The sequence below is a fragment of the Artemia franciscana genome, chromosome 20, assembly GCF_032884065.1.
Source record: "Artemia franciscana chromosome 20, ASM3288406v1, whole genome shotgun sequence".
Taxonomy (NCBI): domain Eukaryota; kingdom Metazoa; phylum Arthropoda; class Branchiopoda; order Anostraca; family Artemiidae; genus Artemia; species Artemia franciscana.
Window position 1 is genome coordinate 33,587,604 of NC_088882.1, and position 24,309 is coordinate 33,611,912.

A 24,309-nucleotide genomic window follows, 5' to 3' on the forward strand; every position below is an offset into this window, starting at 1 on the left:
CGTTTAATACAGCTTCTTTATGTTTATTTTTTCGTTTAACTAGAATGGTTCTACAAAATTTATGATTTAATGCTATAAGGATGATATATGCTTTACGGATTTTTTCAGCAAAAAAGCTTTTCAGCAACTGACGAATAGCATGAACACTGGATCCAATAGGCAGTCCTTCTTGTCTTGTGGTCTGTGGTCTTGTGATCTTCAATCCTGTCTAACACTTGTGGTCTCCAATCGTATCTAAAACTTGTGGTCTTTAACCCTTCTCGGTGGTGGACTCGGCTTCGTTGCTCTGCGGGGTTACTGTTCCCTGAATGGATTCCCTTGATATTGTAACGGGGTATACCCCTTGACTCCACGGTATTCATATATTCGGCATTCTTGTGAAGTTTGTGAAGTTTGAAGAATGTGAAGTTTGCTTTTTCTAACTGTTCATTGTCGAAATTAGCACTAGTAAACAAGACCAGGATCAAATACGTAAATCACGGTCGAATGCGTGACTCAGGATCAAATAGGTAAATAAGGATCAAAAGCATAAGGACAGCTCAATGTAAAACTTGGCATCTGACTGCTACGTCTGGACATAACTAGATGAATTATTTACAGATTTACGGCATACAAAGATGATTGCTGTTTGAAGGACTACCTAAAATGTACTTCGATAGGAATAGTTCATCTATTTAGATAGTGCAGGCAAAGCCTGTTGATTCCTCTTCTGCCTACTTGATGCTTCAAAGTAGGTTTCGGAAAATGGAGAAATGACTATCAAGAGAAGTTTCGTCTGTGAGAAGTATGGCTGACCAACGAAGATTCAAAGTGCAGCTTCTATTTGGAACTTTGTGGATATGGATGGATGTAGAAAAGAATCATTGCTGACGATTGATGTCCTTATTTGTTGTTTTAATATCAAAGATACTGGATAATATCTGTTTTTCCACAATCCCTTGAAATTTAGAATTTCATTTAATATTTAGAATTTTATTTAGAATTTCATTTAATAATGCGTAATACGCTTTACGATTTTACTTATCAAAGAATCCTTGGATTTTAGTAGCTGGCCACCAATGTCAATTTCAATAGGCTCATTTGAACTAGGATTAAAAATCATTATTTCAGTTTTACTTTTGTTGAACCATAAACCTACTTCTCCCTACCCTGCATAAAGAATAAGTGAATTTAATTCAATACCCCTTTTTATATGGCGTATATTTAGAATATCGTCAGCATAAATAGCCATTGATATATTTATTCCATCTAGTATTCGAATCGTGAGTGCATTCTCTTGGGATGTAAAAACCATATTATTGAAAACTGGTGGGGAAGTCACTGCTCCCTGTCGGATACTTTTCTTAATAGGGATTGGGGGTGTGAAATTTTCAAGTCCCTGATGTAGTACTCTTGCACCTTATTACTCAGCTTATTGTACTAATTTCTTATTACTCTAATCGCAGACGAACTAACTCCGCTACAATAAGCACATTCTAGTATATGGGCATGAATACCAGAATCGAAAACTGATACTCCATGGAAAGATAAATTTGTTGATAAGATTTTTCGTCTTCAATCCTTTCTAAAACTTGTGGTCTCTAATCATGTCTAAAACTTGTGTCTTCAACTTTTCTCGGGGTTGGACTTGGCCTCGTTCCCTTGCGGGGGTAGTGTCCCCTGAATGGATTCCCTTGATATTGTAACGGGTTATTTTCATATCCCTCGACTGCACGGAATTCATGTCTTCGGCATTCTTCTCTTTTTCTGAGATCCAAAATATCTGAAAGTAATTTTTGTTCTCTTATGTTCAAAAGTAATTTTTGAATTATACTGTTTATTATTGTATTTTAGTTTTTATATAGAATATTTGGAAGATAGTCTTCTTTTTATGTTTTATTATCTACTTTGAGAAATGTACTACTCATTAAGTAACTATTTACCATTTATATCATTAGTCATAGTGTTCGACTAATCATTTGATTGATTATTTTTTCTTGTTTGGTTATACGGCAGCCGACTAAAAGGAATGATTTAGATATCTGTATTAGGCACGATATCTAGAAGTGAGTAAATTAAAACAGTTCAAAATAGGGATGATACCTTTTTATTGACGGTGAATAGATATAAAATTATTTAGCTGGAAATTTTGAATACGTATACAGTGTTCATCATCAGCAGTAAAACTTTTCTTTATCATAATCAAATATTCTTTATCAGTTATTATAAGAGCAGATGAGATAGAAGGTAGAGAATTTATTATTTTGATATAATATTAATTATTATATAATTTATTAAGTTGGAAAGAATCTTCTTACTTAGGATTATTCTTTGCATTGGTCTATCATCTTGTTTAAAAGTTTGTTTTGGAATAAAAATTTCTTTCGTATCAGGTTTTAAAAGCTTGCATGTTGACTCATCAGGGATCTCAGTGAAAAAAAGATCTTAAGGGTTTTAATTGCTCTACTTATGTAGAATATTGATAAAATGGTATTTTCTCACTTGGGGTTAAGTGACAATTAAGACTGATGGCCGTCAATGTATGCATTGACTTAAGGTCAAGAATTTAGTTAGCAGTCCACATGAGAAGAAAACCTTCGATTGAATGACCCATATTCTATGTCTGAAGGATTTTATCATACTTCAGGCAAGGTCTAACCATAATAAATTCAACCCACAGTTTAATAAACGTCAAAAGTGATCCAATTGAGTGCTTAATATATATCGATTAATAAGTTACAACATTGCAGCTAACGTCAGGCATTTCTTGTGTTCCTGATTGCTGAACATGTTGATGTTTTGGGTTTCTTTATCGCTTGGGGTCTAGGCGATCTGTTGTCTGTTCATCATTCTTTTGTGAGCACTGCCGTATGTGTGGTAGATGTCTTTCGAGTATTTTATTTTTCCACTTTCACTTATATTACCTTTTACGGTCTTCACTAAATTCGTCAACATTTATAAGTCTTCCATTTTTTTATTGTTGGGTACATCTGAAAAAGAAAAGGTAATTAAGAAAGTTAACGACATAATTACCTCTTTCCAAAACCCCCTTTTCAACACAGTATTCACAGGAGAAGGAAAGCCAAGCCTCGTTTTGCTGAAATTCTGGTTATAACCTACTAAAGAATGACATCTCTTGGGTTGCCATTCCCTGGAAATATTTCTCGTCGTTGATCCCTTAAATTGTCTCGTCTTTTATTTTATCTAGTACAAAATCTTAGTGCCACACCTTAAGGTAATAGCTGAGGAAGCCTTAGCTTCATAGTAATTTGTCCTATCTATGAATATAAAAAAGAACATACTTGTAAGAATGTTGCTTTAAGACCACCATTCAAGTGTAAATTACGTTATTATCATTACAGCGATAACTGAGCTCAGTAACTAACAATTTTATCATAGAGAGTTTTTAGAACAAACTTTCGACCTTAGATTGAGCGTCACAAGAATAATGTTGAAAGGGAAGTTAGCTGTAAATACTTGCAGTAAAATTTCTCTTCGAACCGCGAACCCATAAACAATTTTTATCAGAAGAATATGAGCAAAACTCGTATTTCTTTCATGTCAAATTATGTTATTGGTGAACCATTGTCACCCATTGACTCCCACCCAAGGCTGGCATCTCTTGGATTGCAATGAAGGCTGGTTAAATTTGGCGATTTCATTAAATATCCATTGCACTTTTAAATTAAATATATGTAAATTAAATAATTTTTCATGGTTCTTGTCAGAGTACTACCATAGGTGTGGCAGATATCTTACTTTTTGAGCTACTGCTTCAAGTGTTACGCGATATCAGTTCATGTATATTTTTCAGCTGTTTACGTTTTCTTCTTAGGTCGATTTGGCCTTGCGTCTTCGTATTAAGAATCTGGATTAAAGTTGATTATTGAGTATTCATAGTTCGAATTTTTACTTTATGACTGGGATTATCGAGGCATTCTTGTCTTTGTTGATGGTTGCGGGGTGGTAAATATCAGTCGTGTGGTTTTTCGGGCATTCTTTGGTAGTTGTTAAATCATGACAATAGATGTTACTTGTTGTTTGATTTTTGACCATAAGGAGTGGTCAGTTACTGCTACAGTATGCCAGTTTATTAAATAAAAATTTCTTGAAAGAATCACATTCTGAAAAAGTAAAGCAGCACATAAATAAATATATTCATTACGACAAAATTTTAAATATTATATAATCAGCAATATATTAAGAATTAATACTTCGCTTCCAATAATAGTGTTGTGGCGGTAAATACAAGAATACCCTTGTATAAAATAGCTAACTACTTGTTAAATGTTAGAGGTCTGATTTTAAATCGATTTTCTGCGGCCAAACATATATTGGTCTGATTTATCAAACATTTATGTTTTGCTGCGCCAAACATAAATGAAGAAACACAATTTATCGTGTCATAGTCGACCAACCACATATTAGCAATATTTATTTATAATGGGAACTAAATATTGTTATATACAAGAGCCAGTTTCTTGACATTTTTTTTTGCAAAATCTTAGTGCCACACCTTAAAGTAATATCTGAGCAAGCCTTGACATCGTAGTAATTTGTCCGATCTATGAATATTAAACAGAACATACTTATTTGTAAGACTGTGGCTTTAAGACCACCATTCAAGTATAAATTACTTAGTTATCATTACAGCGGTAACTGAGCTCAGTCACTAACTATTTTATCATAGGGAGTTTTTATAACAAACTTTCAACTTTAGATTGAGCGTCGCAAGAATAATCTTGAAAGTGAAGTTAGCTATAAATACTTACAGTAAAAGTTTTTTTTGAACCGCGAACCCATAAACAAATTTTAACAAAAGAATGTGAGCAAAACTCGTATTTCTTTCTTTCTATGTCAAATGATGTTATTGGCGAACCATTATCACCCATTGACTCCCACTCATGTTTGGCATCTCTTGGGCTGCAATGAACTTTGGTTAAATTTGGCGATTTCATTAAATACCCATTCCACTAATAAATTTAATATACGTAAATTAAACAATCGTTCATGGTTCTTGTCAGAGTACTACCGTATCTGTGGCAGATATCTTAGTTTTTGAGCTACTGCTTCTAGTGTTACCCGATATCAGTTCGTGTACATTTTTCAGCTGTATACGTTTTCTTCTTAGGTCGACTTGGTCTAACGTCTTCGTATTAAGAATGTAGATTGAAGGTGATAATTGAATAATCATAGTTGGAATTTTTACTTTATGACTGGGATTATCAAGGCATTCTTGTCTTTGTTGATGGTTGCAGGGTGAGAAATATCAATCGTGTTGTTTTTCGGGCATTCTTTGGTAGTTGTTATATCATGACAATAGATGTTACTTGTGGTTTGATTTTTGACCACAAGGAGTTGTCAGTTACTGCTACAGTATGCCAGTTTCTTAAACAAAAATTTCTTGACAGAATCACATTCTGAACAAGTAAAACAGCACATAAAGAAATATATTCATTACAACAAAATTGTAAATAATACATAATCAGTAATATTTTAAGAATTAATGCTTCTCTTCCAATAATAGTGTTGTGGCGGTGCATACGAGGACATCCTTGTATAAAATAGCCAACTACTTCTTAAATGTTAGAGGTCTGATTTTACATCGATTTTTCTGCCACCTCTTTTATATTACTGATGTATTACTGTTAAAAACATAAGTTGTGCAAAACATAAATAAAGAAACACAATTTATTTTGTCATAGCCGACAAACCATATATTAGCAATATTTATTTATAATGGGGACTGTATATTGTTAAATACAATAGAAAGCCTCTTAATTTTCTTTTACTGTGATTTCCTCACAGTTTTTACGGCTTAGATGTCATCGCGAGCAGTGGGGTTTGTTTGATGCATCTTTTGTGCGTCAATCATCTCATGTTTGGGTCTTTTTTTTATGGCTTTAAGAATGCACAAATACCTAGATTCGAATGTCCAATGTTGACCAAGCTCTTATTGTTTGCAAAAGAGGAACTCAAGATATTATTATATTGTTCCAGGAATTTGGAAAGAATAACCCATATTGATTTTTAACACATTAAAATTTCTGGTCTTATTTAAAAATTAAAATTTTCCTAAGATTTTATGGTCTAAAATTTATTTCAGCATTATTAAGTTACCTTTAAAAATAAAATACAGGATTATCTCAAGTTTGGTTGAGTATTGGGGTTCTTGACAAAATACTTTCGGAAGGTTCTCTCTTTATATTTTTTTATTATTTACTTTTGAAAGATATTCTATTTTTTAATCTCAATTATTGAACAATCTTCAAATTAATTGTAGTGTTTAACCAAACATTCGAATTTTTTTGACAGCCTTTACTTTGTTTGGTTTTAGGGTAAGAGATTAAAAGCAATATGGTTTACAAATTTGTAAGAAGCACAATTTCTAGAAGTGATCAATCATTGGTAAAAGAATATAAATTTAATTAATTGTGTGCTTAAACATCATAAATCGTAGCAACAACCTCAGTTGAATTTTTATTGGTGTGAACTAGAGCCGGGCGACTTCCAGTGCGCTTAGGGATAAAATACTCATTAATGTTGTTTTTGTTAAAAAATTATAAATTGTCAACAATTAAAGCTGAAGTTTTTTGTTTGGGACTAGGGAAGGGTGACTTCCGTTTTCCATGAGGGCTGCACTACTCATTAATGCAGTTATTGGTTGTTTTTAACCTGTAGCACTATAATAGGGAATAATATGTTCTTTTATCAATTATTTGACTGTACATAACAATTCTAGATTAAAAAGTCATATTCTTTTAAAGCAATTTGCTAGCAATATTAGAATATTGAGATATGAGATATATATTTATTAAGAAAATAAAACAAACCGTATTTGCCATTCGCCTGCCAATTAAGGCAGTAAGCTTGTAAGGGCAAGTGAGGTTGTCACCATCAGCTAATTAAAACCACATTCATATTACGCTACTCAATACAAAAGAAACTTAACTGATGAAGGAAGAAAGGAAAAAAGAGAAAGAGGAAAAAGACAAGAAGAAGACAGTAAAAAAAATTAACAGAAAAAAATTAACAGTAAGTAAATCAGGGAAATGCCTTGAATAGAATGACAACCTGGAACGGGCCATAAATCAAAATTACTCACGAGATAAAAGAAACTTCTTTTCCCGTGACTTGAAAGTCGGAAGTCTAGGCACATTTTTCACACCCTCTGGCAAAATATTCCAAACATGGGGACCATAATGGCGAATCACAAAAGATGCCCGAGTAGTACACCTAAACTCATGAGTAAAGTTATTAGCTTTTCTTGTATTATGATTATGACGGTCTCTATTAAAAACAAAAAGATTTTCAAAAGCAGGGGTGAGCAGGCGATTCAAATATTTATACGAAAAAATCGCAACTTGGTAGTCTCGAATTTGGGATACATTCATTAACTTATTCTTCCTAAAATAGTCATGAGCAGGAACATCATCGGAATCATAAAATTCCGATAATAATTTAACAGCTCTATTATAAAGTTTTTGTACTCTTTTTTAACATGTCACAAAATTACTTGCCCATGTAGAGCATCCGTAGCTAATGTATAGACAAAATATGGAAAAAAATAAATCATTTTTAGAATCTTTTTTGGGACTAGATTTTTAACTCTTCGCATCACCCCAAGAGCTCTGCTTAATATTTCAGCTATAGGGTTTGAATGGTTTTTCCACGACAGGTTTTCATCAATTAACCCCAAATATTTTGTTGTTTCTACTCTAAAAATCAAATTTCCTCGAACCATGATTTGATCTTTGCCACACTTGACTAAAGTCTAGAAAATAACATCAGTTTTAGAAAAATATCAAGTTTTGGAAAAGTTTAGGGTTAACAAATCTTGTTGAGAAAAAGTTAGAAATTCAGAGACAGCATTATGAATTTTATTATACAAAACATTAAAGGTGCAGCTAGAAGGAGCAAAGTGTCATCTGCAAATAGAATGACACCAGCCTCCGACAGGTAATGCTTCATTCGATCAAGAAAAATGATGAAAAGGAGGAATCCCAGGATTGAACCTTGTGGGACAACGCACTCTATTTTCTTTTTTGAAGATAAAATGATCCATTCTGTACTATCTGATTTCGGTCGTGTAGATATGATGAAAACCACTCAAGGCTTCAACCCCTCACTCCACTCGAGGCAGGAACTTGAATAAGCCCTGGGTGGTCCACCATATCAAACGCTTTTCTCATATCCAAAAACACAGCTGCAGGTATAAGACCAGCTTCAAATACATCATTAATCCAATCAACCAATTTTAGAACTGCCATACCTGTAGATAGCCCTTTTCTGAACCCAAATTGGTATTCCATTAGAATTTTATTCTTTTCTATATAATAACTTAACTGGGCATGTACAGCTTTCTCATATAACATAGCGAAAAATCGGAGAATAGATATAGATCTTCGATTCGATGGGTCATCTTTTTTCCTTCCTTTATGAAGAGTAACCACTCTTGCAATTTTGAGTGCTTGCGGGAAGACTCCATGATTCAGAGAAAGGTTGATGAGGTGCGTCAAGACAGGTAAGAAACTCGTTTTTGCGGCTTTTATGAGTTTCAGTGAAAACTCATCCATCCCACTAGAACTCGACTTCATCGTAGCCAGGAATTGTGCCACTTCCCGTTCCATATCTTGTAAATTCAAAGGAATTCTCACTTGCAGCAGGTCTTTCAAAAACAGATCCAAAACTCACAAATGTGAACTCACAAATAAGCTAGCCCACGCTTGATCGCAAAGTCTATTTCCTTCATTTGCAAAATAATCACACAGAAATTCACCTATGTGTTGAGAATCAGTAAGACGACCTTCCATCGTCTCCATGGCTCACGCCTCCTCCCTACTGTGAAAATTGCCCAAAAGTTTATTTATTGTTTTCTATATAATTTTCATATTCCCTTGATTTTCTTGAAATTCATTATGGAAATGAAGTTTCTGAGCTTTCCGTTTTACTGAATTTAAAATATTCCGAAATTTTGAATTTTGTAAAATTATGATTTGAACGATCCTTTTGAAAAATTCACATAAAGTAGGTTTTTCTGCTTTATTGAAACTAGAATGGCTTTTGTTATCAATGGTTTTTTAGGAAAATTTCTATTAGAGTTGATTCTTCGTAAGGGACATGTTTCATTCATTACATTATTCACTTTCTCGTTGAAGAGGTCATATGCTGTATTTGGACACTTTTCCTCTATTACACGCGAAAAATTCGTTTCATCCATCTTATTTGCAAAACTATTTAGGCTTTTACCTTTCATTTCACGGTAAAACGATGCCCTTGCACACCGTTTATTTTCCTTTGACTGATTCACCTTTATTTTACTTATTAAAAGAAGTTGATCCAACCCGTCGGACACAATCACATCTGCTTGGGATCTTTCAAGTAATCCACCATTAACGAAGAAATTATCAATTAAGGACGCAGAAAGATGCGAAATCCGAGTTGGAATAGTTACAAGAGGAAAATTATCATGTGACTCCATCATATTAACAAAATCTGAGCTATTCGCCTTTTTTAGTAAATCAATATTAAAATCTCCCATCATAAATTTATTTTTATTTTCATTGTTAATTTTATCTAATTACAATTCCAATTCATCAATAAAAAACCGATTTTTGTAAATTAATCCCAAAATCAATTTTTTTTTCGCCTTATTTTTTATTTTGATGAAAAGGGTTTCGATCCTACCTTCCAGCCACAGGAAGGGGTCATCCCTAACCTAATATTGGGTACCTTCATTTATCAAAATACATAGACCACCCCGCTCCATGGTTGTCCGTTCTCTTCGCTCGCAAACACATCCCGGAAAAGAAAAATCCCAGGGCAGTGACTTGCTAGAAGCAAATGTCTCACATAGGCCTATGATGCACGGTTTTTATCTAGTAAACTTACAATCTCACATAAAGAAGAATATTCCGTTCTTAGGCCTAGACAATTCCAGAAAACGATCGCTCTGTCATCTGCACTCACAGGTTTTTAATACTCATAAAGATTATTCAGATTCATATAATTACTTGGGCGACAATTCAACGAAAACTTATTGATGCATTCATCATCTCCCGCAATTGTGTCGCAATCTTGGCTTCCAAGAATAAACCGATTTTGTTCAAATTCATTCAAAGCGTCATCATATCTGTTCATACTCATTTAAGGTGACTATTTAATACGAAAAAAAATCTGATAGGCAGAAAGAAGAAGGAAAAAGAAACAGATAAACATGAAAGAAACTGACATTTTGGCTATAAAATGCAAAGAGGAAACAAACATACAAGTAATGCACCAACATAATTTCATAACTCAAAATTATGCAGTCGGATTTGGCAAACGGACCACTTCAGTAACAGCTCTAATTTTACGGATCTTTCCTGCTGAGTCTTCCAAAAATTTTCCCGTTGTTCGATCAAACATTTCTGTTTTCTAGCTTACTTTTAGCCAAGTCAAGAATCTGTTTCTTTTTTGAAGTTAGGTACTCGGTAACAAATATTTCCGACCGAGCAAGTTTTGACTTACATGAAAACACTTTTCTTGCAGTTTCAGCAGACTTGAACACAACCAACACAGGCGTAGGACACTTTTTTGCATTTACAATGGAGTCCGAATCAGTAAAATTTGCTCGGAATTTAAATGCAGAAACTTTTGCGGTCGAAGAAAAATCAGAAATTTGCATTTTATCCGTAATCACATCCAATATTCACTCAGAGATGGGAAGACCCCCACTTTGTTCAACACCATGAAATACAAGCTGACTCTGTCGTTTTTCCTGCTCCATATCATCAAGATGGGTTTCAAGCTGTTCAATCCTTTTTTCTAGGGCTAGTTTTGCGTTATGGAGAGCCCGTAGTTTGTTTTCAATCTCATCAAACTTGATCGAATACTGGACAAGTATAGAGTCATGAATCTGAGAAACAATAGACTCAATTATATCTGCACTATTTGATAACCCAACTTTTTCACGTACTTCTTTTTCAATATCATTTCGGGTATTGGATTTTAGCGTGTCCAAGTCCGATAATGTAGAATTTATTGAATTCGCCGATTGATCTGGTAAATTAGGACCACTAGTCTCGAGATGCTTATCAGGAGAATCAGCTAATTCGGCAAAAGCGTTCGCAACGCCTAATTCATTTTTCGTCTTGGCCTTCTTTTAAATGCTAACAAAGGCCGAAAGCTGTGAGGCTGTTTTTGTTACAATTTCATGGCTTCCATAACAAAACACAACATTGGATATTTGTTTTGTTCTTGGCCTGAATTATATCCAACACTCGACATGGCCATGGTGGATAGTTTTTGAATTTTGCTAGAACAACAGTATCCCTTGTGAACTGAGCCATTGAAATGTATTATCAAAAATAAAAATAAAAAACTGCAATTAACTTTGAATAGGTAGGCCCACTTGAGCTTGGCAATCACCTTATAATCGGTCCAATCAGTCTTATAACGCTTAAAAAAACTCAGGCAATCAAGCCCTCACATCCAAAGATCGTATCCAATTTAACTCAATATCAAGTTCATTAGCAATTTATTATGTCCAACAGGTCATATTCAATTTCGTTCAATAGGTCAATGTGCTGTTTTAGGAAACAGGTTTTGAGAATGCAATACAAATCACACCTAGGTCCTTTTGCTTTGAATGATGAATGATAACTGAACGTTCAATTTTATGTACATAACAATTTTAGATTAAAAAGTCATATTCTTTTAAAGCAATTTGCTAGCAATATTAGAATATTATTATGTACTATAGTCTTGTTGGTAATACAGTACCTTTGTTTGGTTCACATTCCTACGCCTTAACGGAAGCAAAAGCTTGGCTACTACAATATTTAGTTTTATATAACTAAAATAGAAATATACATACCCAAAATACACTCAACTTAGTTTTACTTAGCTTTTTTTCACTAGACTTGAAATTTAACTAAACTGGTTAAATTACTCCCCTATTCTATATATACCCAAACTGACATATACCCATATAACACCCACAAGATATTCCCGGAAAAATGATAAAAGGATATAACACCACAGAGACTAAAGTGAAAGTGACAGTTGCATCTATCTTGAATCTACTTAACCCAAACTAAACTCTAGCGTACAACACCCCCTCCCTACATTGAACCGCCCCGGTTCAAACTAATAAGAAGTAAATTTTTTTTAGCAGCATCTTAAAATTTCAAAGATATACAATCTACGATTTAAATCACTTCTGTCCATTTTGCGCAGCTAGCGCTTAAAAATGTCAATTTTAATATTATCTTTTGGAGAAATCTTGAAGTACGAATGCAAACGACTGGCTTATTATGACACGCAACTGAAAGTTTTTGACACCCCGGCTTATCACCACAACTGACCAAGAGTTCATGACCTACACTAGAACAGTCAATATATACCATATCACTGTTTCCCTTGTAAACGAACTTCGATGACCAGAGGTTACTCTTCGATGACAGCAGGAAGTTAGGAGAACCAGAAGGAACTAATTTGTAAATCAGGATCAAATACTTAAATCAGGAACAAATCCGTATATCAGGATCAAATAGGTAAATTGGGATCAAATTAGTAAATCAGGATCAAACGCGTAAAGACAGCTCAATGTAAAACCTGGGATGTGACAGCTATGTATGGAGATAACTAGATAACTTATTTACTGTTGTTTCATAGTTGTTTGATTGATTATTTAAGATGTACTTCGATAGGAATAGTTCAACTATTTGGATACTGCAGGGGAAGCCAATGACTTCCTTGTCTGCGTAAATAATGCTTAAAGGAAGTTTTGAAAATGGATGAATGAATATTAAAAGAAGTAAGAGAAGTTTGGTCTGCGAAAAGTATGGTTCTCATATCACCTCGATGAAGCTACTCTGGACTGACCAATGAAGATTCAACGTGTAACTTCTTTTTGAAACTTATTGGATATGGATGGATATAGAAAAGAGACATGATTGACGATCGATCTGATGTTGGTGTGCCTACTTTGCCTTGGAGAAGTATTAGCTTTTTCTTCAAAGCTACTGCACATGGTTTAAAATCTTGCAGATTAATATTATCGTTTACTTCATAATAATTTAGTGCATTATTACATTGAAAATTGTCAGCTAAAACATTAGTTTTATCTTTCTGATAAACTTAAAAGATTTTTTTTCTTAGAAACTAATTGGATTATGCTAGACAATAAGGAATTATATAGATTAAATAGACCTTCTTGACTATAAGAACGATCATCACATTCTGTTATCAATAAGTTTGTCGCTGAGCCATTGAATACGTTTACTGCAGCTCCTTTATTTTGGGCTCTGGCTTTGTTCATGATTCTTCCTAAAGGTATGAAAATCTATCCGTGTTACCCCTTCTCTGCTTAACTTATCTTAATAAGTTAAGAGTTAATATGAAAGAGAATACAAAAACGTTTCAAAATGCAAAGCAAGCAAACTTTATTTTTCAGGGCAAGTCACAGTCTCTTCTTGATTTCTTTTTTTTTTAGTGCCATGATGAATGCAGCAGTAGTTACAACCTATTAAAGATCCTTTTCATGACAATATCATCAGGTCGATCTCTGTCATTACTTTTTGGGCTCTGGCTTTGTTCATGATTCTTCCTAAAGGTATGAAAGTCCATCCATGTTATCCTGTATAGAATACAAAATCTTGCCTTTAGCAGGACTTATTATTTTTTATCGAAGCCTGTTTATATATAAATATTTTCAAAATTGCTACCAATATGTTTTAAAAGTTTGTTTGAATTAGGAAGTGATATTCATACACATTCTACGAGACAGTCCGATATAATTCGTCGTCCGCTTACTATTACCCGTAGATCTCAATTCTCTATTCGGCATCTAGGACCCCATGCATGGAGTTGTTTACTTATGACTTTGAGAAACATAGATAGTTTTCTTGAATTTCGGCGGGAATTAAAGATATTTTGCCTTAATATTTATGGTTTTGATAGTTGAGTGAACCTCAAGTGGAGCCAAGATGTTGGTTTTGATTTTGGCGATACTGGTAAAGTGTTTTAGTTTCTTTCTGTTTTGTCTTTTTTGAAGTGTAAATCCGTTTCGATTGAAATGCAGGGTAATTGATTTTTCTTTCTTTCTTTTTTCTTTTCCTTTTCTTTTCTTTTTATTTTTTCTTCTTTTTCGTATTGTTTTATTTGTATGTTTATTGGGGTTTTAAGCCCAAACAAGCTTTGCTTAGGGCCATTTGCTTGTTTTGTTTTGTTATTTATATTAATTAACTCATCTTTCTCTCAAAAAAAAGAAAGAAGAACGTTGTCTGCATATGCAACAGAAGACAAACCAATATTACCGTAAGAAACAGAACTTTTAAGGGGACACAGGAACGATGCAAGCACACATTTAAATATACTAGAAGACAATACGGCAGAAGTTGCAACCTATCTATTTCTAGCAGCATTTTTTACACTATGAAGTGGCAAAGACCATGACACTAAGTCGAAAATCTTTTGAGAAAAAAGGAATAAAATAAGAGCTAAGAGCTCATATGGCATTTGTGACGAGGTCAGAAGAGCCAAGAGCTCATATGGCATGAGCTCTAGCAAAATTATAAGAATAAATAGATTAATTTAAAAGAAAAATCAGAGGCTTAATGCTGGTCGGCATTTAAAATAAGAGCTCTGGGACACAAGGTCCTTTTAAATATCAAAATTCATTAAGATCCAATCACCTACTCGCAAGTTAAAAATACCTCATTTTTCTAATTTTTCCTCTCCCTTCAGCCCCCCCCCCAGATGGTTGAATCGGGGAAATCAACTTTATCAAGTCAATTTGTGCAGGTCCCTGACACGCCTACCAATTTTATTGTTCTAGCACGTCCAGAAGTACCGAACTAGCCAAAGCACTGGACCCCCTAACTACCCCAAAGAGAGTGGATCCAGTCCGGTTTCGTCAATCACGTATCTACGACATTTGCTTATTCTAACCACCAAGTTTCATCCCGATCTCTCCAATCTAACCGTTTTCCAAGATTTCCGGTTTCCCCCTCCAACTCTCCCCCAATGTCACCAGAACTGGTCGGGGTTTAAAATAAGAAATCTGAGACATGAGTTCCTTCTTAATATCAAAGTCGAAAATACCTTACGAACGGTCACCCACTCTCAAGTTAAAAATACCTCAATTTTTTAATGTTGCTGGATTAACACCCTCTCCAACTCCCCCAAAGAGAGCGAATCCATTTCGATTATGTCAATCACGTATCTAGGACTTGTGCTTATTCTTCCCACCAAGTTTCACTCCACTCTAAGTGTTTTCCAAGATTTCCACCCCCCCCCCCCAAATCCCCCCAATGACATTGGATCCGGTCGGGATTTAAAACATGAGATCTAAGTTACGAAGTCCTTCTACTATGAAATTTCATCCGATGAAATTCAAGATCCAATCACTCCTTCGTAAGTTAAAAATACCTCATTTTTTCTACTTTTTCTGAATTGACCCTCCCCCAACTCCCAAAAAGAGAGTAAATTCGTTCTCTTTATGTCAATCACGTATCTAGGACTTGTGCTTATTTTTCCCTCTAAGTTTCATCCCGATCCCTCCACTCTAAGAATTTTTCAAGATTTTAGGTTTCCCCCCTCGAATGTCACCTCATCCGGTCGGAATTTAAAGTAAGAGCTCTGAGACATGATATCCATCTAAATATCAAATTTAATTAAGATCCGATCTAATTTTTCCAAATTAACCGTCCTCCCACTCCCCCCCAGATAGTTGAATCGGGGAAACAACTAGTTCAAATTTAATCAGGTCTGGTCCCTGATACGCCTGCCAAATTTCGTCCTAGCTTAACTGGAAAAGCCTAAACTAGCAAGGCCGGAACTGACAGACCGACAGACCTACAGAATTTGCGATCACTGTATGTCACTTGGTACATACGAAGTGCCATACAAAATAATTTTTCTCTGGGGACGGAATATTTGGTTGAAGATTGGCTTCAGTATGACTTATTTTGGAAAAGGGTTATTTCCAGGCTTTGGGCAAGCCATGGGTAGAAATAGTTATAGGCCCTACTAAACTGAAGGAAAACTCGACTTTCTTAAAATTTGAAACCCCCTCCCCCTATTTTAGATATGGCTTGTGATACCAGAGCTCGATATGATCCCTGATCCTAGTCATCTTTGGTCTAGCTTTCATTTGAATCCGTTGCTCCATTCGCAAGTTATACTAAATTAAACCAAAAGCTTGACTTTTTTCAGCACTTAAACCCTCTCTCCCTCGTTCTATTTGAGCTAGGGTTTTCATCTCAAAACTTGATGCCTGTCACGGTCTTAGGCTACTTTGGTTCAATATTCACTGAGATCCATCAATCTCTCGCAAGCTACACTGAATTAAGTGAAAAACTCAACTTTTAATTAAGCTTGGGCCTCCATCCCAGAACTCAATGCATATCATACACTTAGGCATCTTTATTCAATTTTCATCGAAATTCATCTCCATATACAAGTTACAGTTAATTAAATGAAAAACTCGAATTTTTTTTAACACTTAAAGCCCCATCGCCCTAATTAAGCTCAATTTTAATCCAAATAGTTCAATTTCAATACAAATCCGCTATACTCGATTGCACAGACGGACGGACAGACAGACAGATCTCAAAAACCTATCTTGATGGATATTTTCCACTGTCCAAATAGGTGATGATAACTGCATGATGATATGCCATTGTTTTTCTTGTTTTGGATCCAATTAGCCAACATGGCTACCTAAGACGCTGTAAAATCCGTCTGTCTGTCTGTCCGTCCGTCTGTGTAATCACGAATAGGGGGAGAAAAGTTGGTTGGATTTGGATGAAAATTTTGATGGCCAGATTTGGTGCCAAGGATCATGAGATAAATCAAGTTGAAATATGAAGACCCTAGCTCAAATAAAACAGGGGGGAGAGGGCTTTACCTGCTAAAAACAGTTTTTCGTTTAATTCAGAGGAACTTGCGAATGGAGTGATTGATCTGAATGAAAATTGAGCCAAAGAGGCCTAAGACCATGACACATATCAAGTTTTGAGATAAAAACCTTAGCTTAAATATAACAAGGTGGAGTGGGTTTTAATTCCTGAAAAATTTAAGTTTTCTGTTTAATTTAGCATAACTTGCAAATGGAATAACGGATTTGAATCTAAACTAGACCAAACATGCCTAACATCAGGGCTCATATCAAGTTCCGGTATCACAAACCCTATCTCAAATAGGGCGAGAGGGAGAGGGTCTCAAGTCTTAAGAAAGTTGAGTTTTCCTTTAATCTAGTAGGGCCTATAACTTAGGAATGGAGTGACAAATCTGAAGTCAGATTCGTCTGAATACCTGAATTTGCTGAAACGAATTTGACAAAATACCACTGCATTGGATCCTGCTAGAATTACCTAGACTTGTTTATTCCAGACAGCATTTAGATGGGCAAAGATTCATAGATTCAGTAGTTTTACCAATAATATGGTCCTGAAGATGATGAAATGGTAGAAATCTGGTTCAGTTGACGAGATGACAAAACTTAAACATTAATGGTAGAAATATAAGCCCAAATGGACTATAGCATGCAACATTTAGCACAAAACAAAGGATTTTAGCTCACTGTAGACCAGTGAACTGCGAAATAATTTCAATTTTCTTTTTTATATAGCTTTTAAACAAAAATTAAACCAAGTGTTAATAATACTATAATATTTTTTTGTCAAAAACAAATACCTTGTTTCATATCCAAAAATAGGGCATGGAGGTATATCTGAGTTTACTCTAAATCTAAAGGGTGATGTTTTCTTGTACATTGCCAAAGCACGGACACACAAAAGCTATATCTGAGTTTGCTCTAAATCTAAAGGTGATGTTTTCTTGTACATTGCCGAAGCACACACACATAAAATTTTCGTGTCAGAGGTAAAGCATTTGAAAAACAAGTACATTAAAAGTATCTTAAGTAATAAGTATTTCGTAATCTTACTTAAGTATCAAGTAATAAGTACACCATAGAGTTTTTACTTAAGTACAAGTACAAGTAATGGAAAATTTTACTTAAGTAGTACTTCAAGTAAAAGTACTTCAAGTAAGTGACAGCAGTGCTGGCAACCTACCCCAGCTGAAAACCCAATCTGATTCTCACCAAAATATGCCGAAGAATTAACTGATGGCAGGAGAAAATACTCAAACATTTTGCTTATATTGCAGGAAACTGTTATAGGCCTGTAAGATGCACACTCAGTCGGAATCTTTCCTCTTTTCAGGATTGAAGTAACTGTTCCACACAAAAACTTTCAGGCACAACCGAGGTGTATAAGCACATTTGAAACAGAAGTTGTAAATGTTGGACTAGAGCTGGACCATCAACATTTAGGTGTTTGACACTTATACCATCACAATCAATAGAGCTAGACTTAAGCTTCTTTATAGCTTGTGCCACCGAAACTAAATTAACTGGGAGGATTTGGTTCTGGCGGAGTGATATGGGAAGCGCAGAAATAAGAAACCTCATAAAAGTAGCATGAACAAAATGGTTTATAGTGTTGAAAATCTGGTCGTAATATTTGCACCAAGCAGCAGGACTAATTGGGCTACTTGTTGACGAAGAGTCATCGATTTTATTTGAATTTACCACATTTTTCCAATCGAAATTACTTGACGGGAATTTGCACATTTTAGATTTTTCAGACCGTAAATACTTTTTATACTCTAATTTAGTTTTCTGTTTAAGCTGAAATACTACACCGCTACGCGGTCGTTCGGAAGAAACCCAAATAAGTAGCCAAAGTTTGGCTTTATTTTTCACTGATTTTAGACCCGGATCCCAAGACCATTCAGGCTTCCGCGTATTAAATTTAACACGTTCTTCGGGAACAGCCACCCTCTCAGCTTCCTTCATGCATGATATAATATCAAAATAATATTTATTCAGAAAATTCTCATCATTTACAAATTTAGATCCAACCTGAAGTAGCTGAAAAGGAACTTTTATCCTAGACAAAAAAGCTGTAAGGGTAGAAATATAAAGAGCCCAATTAGCCTTATTCCAATTTCGTCTGGTAAATCATCTACGATTCCCACGTCTATTAGAACTATCTTGCGAAAGAGAAATACAAAGCATGAAGGAAATTGGTAGGTGGTCTATATCGCTTCCTATTTCATGTACAGAAACAGTCGAAACAGATAAATTGGGAGAGCAAAGAACATGATCAATGTTAGTAAGGCTCCCAGAATGATGGATGTATGAAAACAGACGATTCTTATCCACTAGCTTAAACTCAGATAAAAAGAATCGAAAACCATATCAGACCGAATATTTGAATTCAGTAAATCAGCATTAAAATCCCCGGTGACAACAAATTGATAACCGAGAGAAGATGCGGATTCTGTCACTTTTTTTCAAAACACTACAGGTCTTGGCAAACTTATTCAGTGATTGAACCGACTTACGATCACAAGGAAAGTACACGTTAATAAGTATTAAATCGGCAATTCGCACGGCCAAGAGGTTTTCGTCACTATGGAACAGCACTAGACAATTTGGCGTTTCTATTGACACTATTGACAGTATGAAAATTCAATACTAGACTGCTTCATTAGCCAGCACCAGGAGTGCGCTGAACTTACAATTCAAGAGTCCATTCTTTTTATAACAAGAAAGCTTCCAATAGAGTGTGGCATAAGGGCGAATTGAAAAAAAATTAAGTGCATGGAAAATGAGGTCATTGACGTGTCTGTGAAACAGTACCCTTTATGTAGTTCTTGATGGGTTACTTCCACTGAATGTCTAGTAAAGGTCGGGTAGCTTTCTGGGACCCACAATTTTCCCGGTGTATATCAACAACATAAAAGACCTCAGTTTTATGAAAACCAATGTCTATGTTCCTCCATCGTTTGCTCCAGTATTCCAGTCCATCATCGTCCATTTCTCGCACTGGCAAAGTCTATGAGGTCTTTATTCCTCCATCGTTTGCACCACTATTCCACTTTATCATCACCCATTTCTATTCTAAAATAAAAAAAAATACTACTAATACCTAAATAAGCTTATACAGTCGGACAAAATTCAGATCTTAATAAGTTAAGAGTTAATATGAAAGAGAATACAAAAAACGTTTCAAAATGCAAAGCAAGCATACCCCCCCTTAAATTCTATATGTGACCGTATTTGGAAACTTTATTTTTTAGGGCAAGTCACAGTCCCTTCTTGATTTTGTTTTTTTAGTGCCATGATGAATGCAGCAGTAGCTACAACCTATTAAAGATCCTTTTCATGACAAAATCATCAGGTCGAACGTTATCTCTGTCATTTCTTTTTGGGCTCTGGCTTTGTTCATGATTCCTACTAAAGGTATGAAAATCTATCCATGCTATCCCTGCTCTGAAGGCCAATAGTGACTCTAGCCTTACTGGCTCATACAGGCATACTCTCTCGCACTGGCAAAGTCTATGAGATTATTTCCAATAAAACTTTTTATACATACCGAGAGCCAAATAGACTTACTAAATATACAAAGTATGAATTCCACTGGAATTCATAATATGTGAACACTATTGACAGTATGAAAACTCAATACTAGAGTGCTTCAATAGCCAGCACCAGGAGTGCGCTGAACTTACAATTCAAGAGTCCATTTTTTTTATAACAAGAAAGCTTCCAATAGAGTGTGGCATAAGGGTGAATTGAAAGAAATTTAAGTGTATGGAAAATGAGGTCGTTGACTTGAGGTATCCTTTATGTAGTTCTTGATGGGTTACTTCCACTGATAGTTTAGTAAAGGCTTGGTAGCTTTCTGGGACCCACAATTTTCCTGGTGTATATTAACAACATAAAAGACAATTTAAACCGATCAAATAAACAAATAAGATTTAATGGCCAGATTTAAAACCTGATCAACTTGATCAGGTTTAAATGAGCGATTTGAGGTTTAACACCAGGTTTGTTCAAAGTTATGTGTTGATATTTACCATTTCATATCAATTGTCTTTCCACTCAAGGGTATGAGAAACGCCAAATTGTTTTTGCTGTCAGTGAGTTCTTCAATATGATTGGACAAGAAATCGTTAACACAAGTTTTATGAAAACCAATGTCTTTGTTCCTCCATCGTTTGCTCCAGTATTCCAGTCTATCATCATCCATTTCTCGCTCTGGCAAAGTCTATGAGGTCTTTGTTCCCCCATTATTTGCTCCACTATTCCACTTTATCATCACCCATTTCTGTTCTAATATAAAAAAATACTGCTAGCACCTAAATAAGCTTATACAGTCAGACAAAATTCAGATCTTAATAAGTTAAGAGTTAATATGAAAGAGAATACAAAAAACGTTTCAAAATGCAAAGCAAGCATACCCCCCACATAAATTCTATATGTGACTGTATTTTGAAACTTTATTTTATTAGGGCAAGTCACAGTCTCTTCTTGATTTCTTTTTTTTTAGTGCCATGATGAATACAGCAGTAGCTACAACATATTAAAGATCCTTTTCATGACAAAATCAGCAGGTCGAACGTTATCTCTGTCATTACTTATTGGGCTCTGGCTTTATTCATGATTCTTCCTAAAGGTATGAAAATCTATCCGTGTTATCCCTGCTCTGAAGGCCAACAGTGACTCTGGCCTTACTGGCTCATACAGGCATACTCTCTCGCACTGGCAAAGTCTATGAGGTTATTTCCAATAAAACTTTTTATACATACAGAGAGCCAAATAGACTTACTAAATATACACAATATGAATTCCACTGGAATTCATACTGTGTGAACACTATTGACAGTATGAAAACTCAATACTAGATTGCTTCAATAGCCAGCACCAGGAGTCCGCTGAATTTACAATTCAAGAGTCCATTCTTTTTATAACAAGAAAACTTCCAATAGAGTGTGGCATAAGGGCGAATTGAAAAAAATTGAAGTGCATGGAAAATGAGGTCGTTGACTTGAGGCTCTTAAGAATTTTCTGTGAAACAGTATCCTTTATGTAGTTCTTGATTGATTACTTCCATTGAATGTCTAGTAAAGGTTGGGTAGCTTTCTGGGACCCACAATTTTCCTAGTGTATATCAACAACATAAAAGACAATGTAAACCGATCAAATAAACAAATAAGATTTAATGGCCAGATTTAAGACCTGATCAACTTGATCAGGTTTAAATGAGCAATTTGTGATTTAACGCCAGATTTGTTCAAAATTATGTGTTGTTATTTACCATTTCGTATCAACTGTCTTTCCTCACAAGGGTATGAGAAACGCCAAATTGTTTTTGCCGTCAGTGAGTTTTTAAACATGATTGGACAAGAAATCGTTAACACCAGTTTTATGAAAACCAATGTCTTTGTTCCTCCTTCGTTTGCTCCACTATTCCACTTTATCATCACCCATTTCTATTCTAAAATAAAAAAAAAATACTGCTAATACCTAAATAAGCTTATACAGTCTGACAAAATTCAAATTTTAATAAGTTAAGAGTTAATATGAAAGAGAATACAAAACACGTTTCAAAATTCAAAGCAAGCATACCCCCCCCCCACATAAATTCTATATGTGACCGTATTTTGAAACTTTATTTTTTAGGGCAAGTCACAGTCCCATCTTGACTTCGTTTTTTTTAGTGCCATGATGAATACAGCAGTAGCTACAACCCATTAAAGATCCTTTTCATGACAAAATCATCAGGTCAAACGTTATCTCTGTCATTACTTTTTGGACTCTGGCTTTGTTCATGATTCTTCCTAAAGGTGTGAAAATCTATCCGTGTTATCCCTGCTCTGAAGGCCAGAGTGACTCTATCCTTACTGGCTCAAACAAGCATACTCTCTCGCACTGGCAAAGTCTATGAGGTTATATCCAATAAAACTTTTTACACATACCGAGAGCCAAATAGACTTACTAAATATACACTGTGTGAATTCCACTGGAATTCATACTGTGTGAACACTATTGACACTATGAAAACTCAATACTAGACTGCTTCAATAGCCAGAACCAGGAGTGCGCTGAACTTACAATTCAAGAGTCCAGTCTGTTTATAACAAGAAAGCTTCCAATAGAGTGTGGCATAAGGGTGAATTGAAAAAAATTTAAGTGCATGGAAAATGAGGTCGTTGACTTGAGGCTCTTAAGAATTTTCTGTGAAACAGTACCCTTTATTTACTTCATGATGGGATACTTCCACTAAATGTCTAGTAAAGGCTGGTTAGCTTTCTGGGACCCACAATTTTCCTGGTGTATATCAAAAATAAAAGAGACAATGTAAACTGATCAAATAAACAAATAAGATTTAATGGCCAGATTTAAAACCTGATCAACCTGATCAGGTTTAAATGAGCGATTTGAGATTTAACACCAGGTTGGTTCAAAATTATGTGTCGATATTTACCATTTCATATCAACTGTCTTTCCACACAAGGGTATGAGCACTGGTTTCTCGCACTGGCAAAGTCTATGAGGTGTTTGTTCCCCCATCGTTTGCTCCACAATTCCACTTTATCATCATCCATTTCTATTCGAAGATAAAAAAAAATACTGCTAATACCTAAATAAGCTTATAGCCTACAGTCGGACAAAATTCAGATCTTAATAAGTTAAGAGTTAATATGAAAGACAATACAAAAAACGTTTCAAAATGCAAAGCAAGCATACCCCCCCCCCACATAAATTCTATATGTGAACGTATTTTGAAACTTTTTTTTTTAGGGCAAGTCACAGTCCCTTCTTGATTTCTTTATTTTTAGTGCCATGATGAATGCAGCAGTAGCTACAACCTATTAAAGATCCTTTTCATGACAAAATCATCAGGTCGAACTTTATCTCTGTCATTACTTTTTGGGCTCTGGCGTTTTTTCTTGATTCTTCCTAAAGGTATGAAAATCTATCCGTGTTATCCCTGCTCTGAAGACCAACAGCGACTCCAGCCCTACTGGCTCATACAGGCACACTCTCTCGCACTTGCAAAGTCTGTGAGGTTATTTCCTATAAAACTTTTTATACATACCGAGAGCCAAATAGACTTACTAAATATACACAGTATGAATTCCACTGGAATTCATACTGTGTGAACACTATTGACAGTATGAAAACTCAATACTAGACTGCTTCAATAGCCAGCACCAGGAGTGCGCTGAATTTACAATTCAAGAGTCCAATCTTTTTATAACAAGAAAGCTTCCAATAGAGTGTGGCACAAGGGCGAATTGAAAAAAATTTAAGTGTATGGAAAAAGAGGTCGTTGACTTGAAGCTCTTAAGAATTTTCTGTGAAACAGTACCCTTTATTTAGTTCTGGATGAGTTACTTCCACTGAAATTCTAGTAAAGGTTGGGTAGCTTTCTGGGACCCACAATTTTCCTGGTGTATATCAACAACATAAAAGACAATTTA

General features: G+C 35.0%; 1 long non-coding RNA gene across 1 annotated transcript in view; it reads right to left on the reverse strand.

Moving 5' to 3' along the window:
• Positions 1-2,643: 2,643 nt before the first annotated feature.
• The window catches only part of LOC136040375 (uncharacterized), a 43,741-nt gene continuing 22,075 nt past the window's right edge, over positions 2,644-24,309 (reverse strand). The window contains exons 2-3 of the long non-coding RNA XR_010620694.1: positions 7,085-7,215; positions 2,644-2,969 (exon numbers count right to left, since the gene is read on the reverse strand). This is a non-coding gene — a long non-coding RNA (uncharacterized LOC136040375). The remainder of the gene's footprint in view (positions 2,970-7,084; positions 7,216-24,309) is intronic.